Source organism: Eptesicus fuscus, chromosome 3 (genome assembly GCF_027574615.1).
Source record: "Eptesicus fuscus isolate TK198812 chromosome 3, DD_ASM_mEF_20220401, whole genome shotgun sequence".
Lineage (NCBI taxonomy): Eukaryota > Metazoa > Chordata > Mammalia > Chiroptera > Vespertilionidae > Eptesicus > Eptesicus fuscus.
This window is the reverse complement of record NC_072475.1, coordinates 96,975,968-96,983,177: the sequence shown is the minus strand read 5'-3', so window position 1 is coordinate 96,983,177 and position 7,210 is coordinate 96,975,968. Positions and strand designations below refer to the sequence as shown.

At 50.3% G+C, this 7,210-nt stretch overlaps 1 pseudogene; it reads right to left on the bottom strand.

The window, feature by feature from the left end:
* Positions 1-1,786: 1,786 nt before the first annotated feature.
* On the bottom strand, positions 1,787-5,919 carry LOC103295799 (valine--tRNA ligase-like; annotated as a pseudogene).
* Positions 5,920-7,210: the final 1,291 nt, after the last annotated feature.

Below are 7,210 nucleotides of genomic sequence, written 5' to 3'. Positions count from 1 at the left end.
GTAAAAGCACAAAGGAAAAGTAGGCAAAAGGGCAGTTTACAGATATGCAGAAGGACTAGGGGTCTTCAAAGGCCTGGGTGATATGCAAGGGCTGGGGTTACGTGGGGAAATAGCCAAAGGGAGTGCCAGATGGGAAGTTAACAGGTAAGCAGGCTGGAGGTCTGCAAAGACCTGCAGGTGTGCAAAAGGGCTGGGGACCTTCAAAGGGCTGGCGATTCTGGTTTCTGTTACAAATCTTTATTAATCTTTCCATGATAACAGGCAGCTCCAAATGAGGAGGAAGAGCTGCTTCTCCAGGTCAGCTCCAGCCAGGGTAGAATGTGCCTTCTTTAACCAGAATAAAACAATCATGGTTAACAGCATGATTAATATTTCTTACAAACTGACTGGTTTCCCAAATTCTATTGCTGCCCCCTTCCAAGCTTAGAAGTTACTATAGTAACCAGTCCAAGGAAATAGTGATCAATCAGAGAGGATATCAAGATATAAGGATCTGCAGCCTTTATAAGCCATAGAGAAAAGGAACTCAGTGGGACTCTTTTCCCCTCCCCGTGTGGGAGTCTGTACTTGTTCTTCAATAAATTTCCACCTTTGCTATACCATCTTCCGACCGTCGATTCATTCTTCGACTCCTACGGACAAAGAGCCTGGGAACCATTCTGCCCAGGGGAACACTGAGTGTTACAGTCCAAAAATCCCGCTTCCGTATCCTATCCAGATGTTAGACTTCACCAATTGCTGGATGACTACTTAGTCACTTTTAACCGTTCTCAGGGGGATAAATTACTCCATAATCTGATCCAATAAAATTTGGGCAGGAGTAATTTTTGAGGCCAGTCTTGAGGTTTATTCTAATCCCAGAAGGACTTCTCTTAACATTCTCATTCTCTAGTTCTCTGATAAACCAGCTGGCTGGTGGTTTAGTTGGCTTCTCTCCTAGAGCTACCAGTCTGCTCTTAATTGCTTACCCCTCAAATCTCCGTTGTTTTCAAGAATAATTGAACTGCCCCTCACTGTTTTACATAAAGTTAGTTCCCTTGGGAAGAACCTTGGATCTCATTTTTTTCTTAGGAATGTCTCTCACCTTGAACATAGTCTCTGAGCCACTGAACCCAGCACTGATATTCTCAGCGTGTCTCTCCCTCAAATCTCCACTTTACCAGTGAGCTAGTGTGAGCATGATTATGGCCCCAATATTCTAGGTCTGCCGTTCCTGTGTTAGAGCTTCTCTTTATGAGTGGAGGCTGCCTAGAGGAAGAGAGGTCCTGGTTTCTTGGCTGCACTCTTCAGAAACTTAGCTTCCTTAACTCATGATTGGACAAAATGATAATTACTGGAGGCCTTCCTTTTACAGCAAGATACCCTATTTCTTTATTGGGAGATGGAGCTATGGGTCGAAGGAGACCCATAGAGGCAATGCAGACTCAGTGTAAAAATCCTATCGAGCTGAGCTAGAGTGGGGGAAGGGAAGGGATGTGTTGTGTCTCAAACATCATAGATTCTTGCTATTCTTACTGAGATTCAGTATATTTTTTTGAATAAATGTTTCTTCGTTTGCTGTATGCCTTTATGACAACTTTCAGAGACTTTAAATGGCGGTTATTTTTATAATTTTCACCAGTTATGGTTGTTTCAGAGGGAATGGGTCCAAAGGACTCCTCATGTACACATTCCAGACATTGACATCTGGCCACTGTTTTTTTGGTTTTGGTTGCAAATATTTATTGCTTGCTGCCCCCCCTCCCCTCCCCCGGGGGACCACAGGGGCTATGAGGGCTACAGTGTGTCACATCATCTTCTAAAATAGGGAGATGGACTAGGCCATCTCCCTGAGCTCTGCTTCTGTCTGCTGGAGCTTGGCCTCATCTGCCTCCTGGACTTTGAGGGGCACCTTGACTGGGTAGCCCACAGAGGTGCTGCACTCCTGCAGATGCTGGGCCTGCCGCTCTGCCTCACCATGCCTGGCCTGCAGCTTGCCTGGCTCCCGGGCCAGTACAGAGCAGCCAGGGCCCTGGCGCAGCCCTGGGGCACAGGAGCTCCCAGCGCCAGGACAGCTGGCACACCCACATTGGCCAGCACCTGCACGTAGCCCGACACTGCCAATGCCAGGGCACCTGTGGCCTCATTGGCCACTTCCAGGAAACAGTCAGACCGAGTCCGGATGAAGTTGTAGTCAGCACCCAAGAAGCCCAAGGCTTGGGCGATGCTCAGGGCCAGCTTCAAGGCCACTACTGCCTCAGGGTCCTTCTAGGAGCACTCTGAGGGCTCTGGGAAGGGGGTAACGCAGAGACTAGAGGTTGCTGTGGCAGCCGCCGGGGAAGCCTCTGGAACAAGCTCCTCAGTCATGAAGTGCATGAACAGTAAGAGCAGCCTTAGGCCAATGTCCAGGCAGGTGTAGAGGGTCTGGCGGGCACACTCAGCAGTCACCTGGTCCACCCCACTCAGCACAGGCTTCAGGCTCCAGGCAGACATCACAGAGCTCATAGAGCCAGAAGCTGTACTGGGAGGTAGTGACAGCCAGGAAGTCGTAGGCCCAGAAACCTTGGTTGCTGAGACTCATAGCCTCAGTTAGCTGGCTGTGGATCCAGCGGTCCACCAGGCTCTCGTGGCCTCCAGGCTCCGAGGTGGCTGAGGGCATAAAACCCTTGCCAAGGTCATGAAGGGCAAACTTGGTGGCGGTCCAGAGCTTGTTGCAGAAGTGACAGTATCCCAGTATTCGGTTTACATCCAGGTTGATGTCACGCCCCTGGGATGTGTAGGTGCACAGTCCAAACCAGAGGGCATCAGTGCCACACTCGGGAATCCCTGCCGGGAAGTCTGCCTTCTGCCCTTCTTTAGCCCTCTCCACCTCACTGGGATCCAGGTTGCTGTTCAGTAACTAGCCATGGAAGCCCTGCAGGGAGACTCCCTGGATGACATCCAGGGGGTCAATGACATTGCCCAGAGACTTGCTCATCTTCCAGCCATAGGCATCTGCACAATGGCATGGAGGTAGACCTCTCTGAAGGGCAGCCTGCCAGTGAGCTTCAGTCCCAACATGACCATCCTGGCCACCCAGAAGAAGAGCGTGTCATGGCCTGTCTCCAGCAGGGTCCCCGGGTAGAACACACTCAGATCTGCTAACTGGTTGGGCCATCCCAGTGAAGCAGAATTTTTGGACTGGGCAGGATGTCCCAGGAGTCAAAGAATGAATTCACGGACAGAAAGTGATATAGCAAAGGTGGAGATTTATTGAGGAACAAGTACAGACTCCCACATGGGGAGGGGGAAAGGGTCCCACTGAGTTCCTTTTCCCTATGGCTTATAAAGGCTGCAGATATTTGTGCCTAATATCCCCTCTGATTGGTCACTATTCCCTTAGACCGGTTACTATAGTAACTCCTGAGCTCAAAGGTAGAACCCTACATGGGACATGTGAGGATCTCCCCCCCTCCTTCCTTATTGTTTTCCAATTCCCTTTGGGCTTGCTTCTTTTTCTTCTGGATGAAGGGCTTCCTTCCCTTTATTTTGTAAATATAGACCTTTTGCTGTTCCCAGCTTTCTCATTCTATGGAAATGTACCTGTTGCAGCTTTTCAGCTCCCCTATTCTATAGAAATATACCTTCTGCTTCTCTGCAGCCCTGTCTTCCATGGTCCTCTTAATTTCTAAAATTTCCTAAAACCTGTCTTTTTCACCCCCAGAAATTCCTGTTTCACCAGGATGAGGCCCGAGAAAACCAGGTGTCCAATACCTCCTCCTCCTACTGGAGACTGATCTTGTCAGGGGACACTCCAAACTCCTTGGCTGCCTTCTCAAAGGCCTCAGCCTTGCTGTGCCCACTCACCCAGTACAGGCAGACGGGATCCTCCCCGGGGGAACGGCTGGGTCGCAGACAGTGACAAAGTAGGCTGGGATGCGATGGCCCCACCACAGCTGCAGGGAGATGCACCAGTCCCGGATGTTGTCCAACCAGGCGTGCCGTCAGCTGATTGGCCTCTGCAGAATGTGGAGGTGGCCCCGAGCCACGCTGTGCTGGCCGCCTGGGCCATCCATCTCCCCACAGTGCAGGTACCACTGCAGCCGCAGCAGGGGCTCCACCACGTCCTTGGACCTGTTACAAAGTGGCACCCCCATGGGGTTGTCCTTGATGCCATCTGATAGTCCCCCCTGCTCCTTCAGCACCACTAACACCGCCTTCCAGGCCCAGGAAAGTGGGGCACATTGACCAAGGCCCCTTGGGAGTCCATGATGCTGATGGCCTCCAGGCCATGCCTCTGCCCGACCTCGTGGTCTTTCTGGTCATGTGCAGGGGTGATCTAAAATCATCAAAGACTACGGGCAGGCTGTAAGACAGGAATGGGCTGGGGGGGCAGGGATCACGCTCCTCCCCTTCAGGTACTAGTATCTGGGATCTTTGGGGTGCACAGCTACGGCCACATCTACCAGCATTGTCTCCATCCAAGTTGTCGCCACCACCGCCTCCTCGTGGCTCTCTGAGCCTTGGACCTTGTAAGCAAAGGAGATGAGCCCAAACTCCACCTTTTCCTTGTAGCCAGGCACGGAGTGCAGGGTGCGACCCGTCAGCTCCTTCTTGTCCACCTTGATGTCGGAGATGGCAGAGTTGAGGGTGCAGAACCAGTTGACAAGGTGGGTACAGCGGTAGATAACTCTTTCCTAGTGGAGCCAGACAAAGGCCTCTGTCACAGCCATGGACAGTTGGGGGTCCATGGTGAAACAGGCTCGATCCCAATCCCAGCAGCTGCCGAGCTTCCACAGCTGGTGGTAAATCCGGTCCCTTTCTCCTCCTTCCACTTCCAGACCTCTGGCAGAAAGGCCGCGGCGCCCAGCTGGTGGGGGTCGGCCGCTGCTCGCGCCAGAGCTTCTTCTCCCCGAACACCTGGGTGGCAATGCCCGCGTGGTCACAGCCAAGGTTCCACAGGGTGGTCTCTCCATGTATGCGGTGCCCTCGGGTCAGGGAGTCCTGGATGGCGTTGGTGAGCCACAGTGTGGCCCAGGTGCGGGGAGCCTGTCACATTTGGGGGTGGAATGCACATCATGAAGATGCCCCGTGGATTAGGTGCTGACAGCTGGCACCTCCATACTCTGGTTTGAAGAAGCCCTGCTGTTCCCACCAAGGGCACCAGGCTGCCTCCACGTACCCAGGGCTGTAGGAGTCGGGCTTAGGGCCACTGATACCTTCCTTTTCCCCAGTGGGGTTGGGAGATCATAGGTAATAACTCCAGGATCCTGCTTCTCCCTTTCCTCTGGTTTTGGTTTCTTCTGCTCCCTGGACAGTGGTTGCTGCTGTTGGACCTTCTGCTTCTGTTGGAACTTCTGTAGATTCTTTCTCTCTTTGCCTCTTTCTTGAGTTGAGCAGGTGTCTTTGAAGGTGCAGTAAACTGAGGGACTGGCTGTTGGAAGAGAGGCCTGGCTCCTGAATACAGAACCACCTCTCCAGCACGCCCGGAATTCTGGTTGCTGGACACAAGTGATGAACCAACGAGTGTCATTACCCCAGATCCTGCACGCAGAGGGGTCCAGGACATACAGGAAGGGCAGCAGCAAGGCTGTGACAACCGCCAGGTCAGCCAGAGTGGGAGCCTCCCCAGCCAGGTAGGTGTGTTGCCACAGCCACTCTTCCAAGGGGCTCGAGGCCCTTCCCAGAGCCCCCAGTGCAGCCTGGGGGTCCTGGACAGAGCTGCGGAGTCCCAAGCCTGGCAGCATTGCCCCACAGGCAGCTGGTATTAGCTCCGTGTTGGTGTAACGGACCTACTGTTGGAGGAGGATGGCTGCCCGGCTGCCCCCAGGGTCCCCCAGGCCTACGGGCCACAGCAGCTGGGCCATTGTACTGCGCCCCCCCTCCAGAGCCCACCGGCCCCTGCTCCAGGGCAGGCAGGGGGGGCAGGGAGGGGTTCTGGCTCACTAAAGGCGGCTGAAGACAGATTAGGCAGGCAGATCAGGCAGCCGGGAGCGTGGGCGGTTCCCTGGGTGACCCTGGCTCCCTAGAACTGCTGCCCAAGCTGTTGACACCCACGTCCACTGTTTTTAATTGGGTGGCTGAGCCAAGTAAAGAGACTTGTTTAGAGATACAAAGAAGGCAGGCACACAGAAAGAGTAAGAAACAACTGTCAGAGAGAAACATCTCTCTGCGGTCCTTATGACTTTCCAATACCTGGTTTTAGTCTGTGAGATTGAGCTGTATTCTTGCTACCGTGTTCTCTGAGGCAACAACACATCCTTAAGACACATCATCCTTTTTTTCTGGGATTAATGCTCTCTGTGGTTAACTAAAGGTGACTAACCAAGTAAATAATGTATGAGTTCAACCACTGAAGTTTGAAAGCCAAGGAGTAAGGGGTGTGGATTCAAGGATGGCACTGCCAACAGAGATTTATTTATGAAATGCTTTTTATAACAGTCTACACTTCCTAGAGTTCTAACAGAATTATTTTGAGAATGGTTGCTCACTAACTGGATAACCTTAGAAATCTTAGTGCCTCAATTTTCCCATCTGTACAATAGTTATGGTAATCGGACCCACGGAACAGAGCTGTCATGAGAGTTAAATGAGTTAAGGCATGTTCAGGGCTTTTAACAATGCCAAGCATAGTAAGCATTCAACTTGTGTCTAAAATTTCTTAAGTAAAACATGGGAACAGTTTTCTTAGGACTTGGAATAGTTATAATAAAAAAAAATTAGGATAACTGCAATAATACACTGATAAGATCCTTTTAAAGTTTTAATTTGTAGTTATTAAATTATTTAATAAATTCTAGATTCAAGGCATGGGGCTAATCCCCCATACTGTTTGTTACTAAACACTGAGTCCAATGTAAAATTCTCAGGTCAGTTTTATTTATCTAAAAAGTAGCTACTATTTCACTTCTAATAAAATTAAATAACCTATTTTGTACCTATTTAACTGCATTGGACATCAATTCAATATTTACCAAAAGATAACTATTAAAAAGATACAGCTACGTGGTCAAGCCATAGTCTTTCCTATAAAATGAGACTGTGGTTAAGTGGACAAGAGAAAATATTGTTCTAGATGATGTCAGTGCACAGTTATACTCTGTGCACATTATTATTATTCTAAACACAGACAGTTTTAATATCTGACAAGTTATGCAGTTACATGAATGAAAGGCATGATGGATTTTATCACTTTCTCACTAAAATTTTTCAGTTACTCAGTCATATAAGGTAAGAATGTGTTATATAAGTA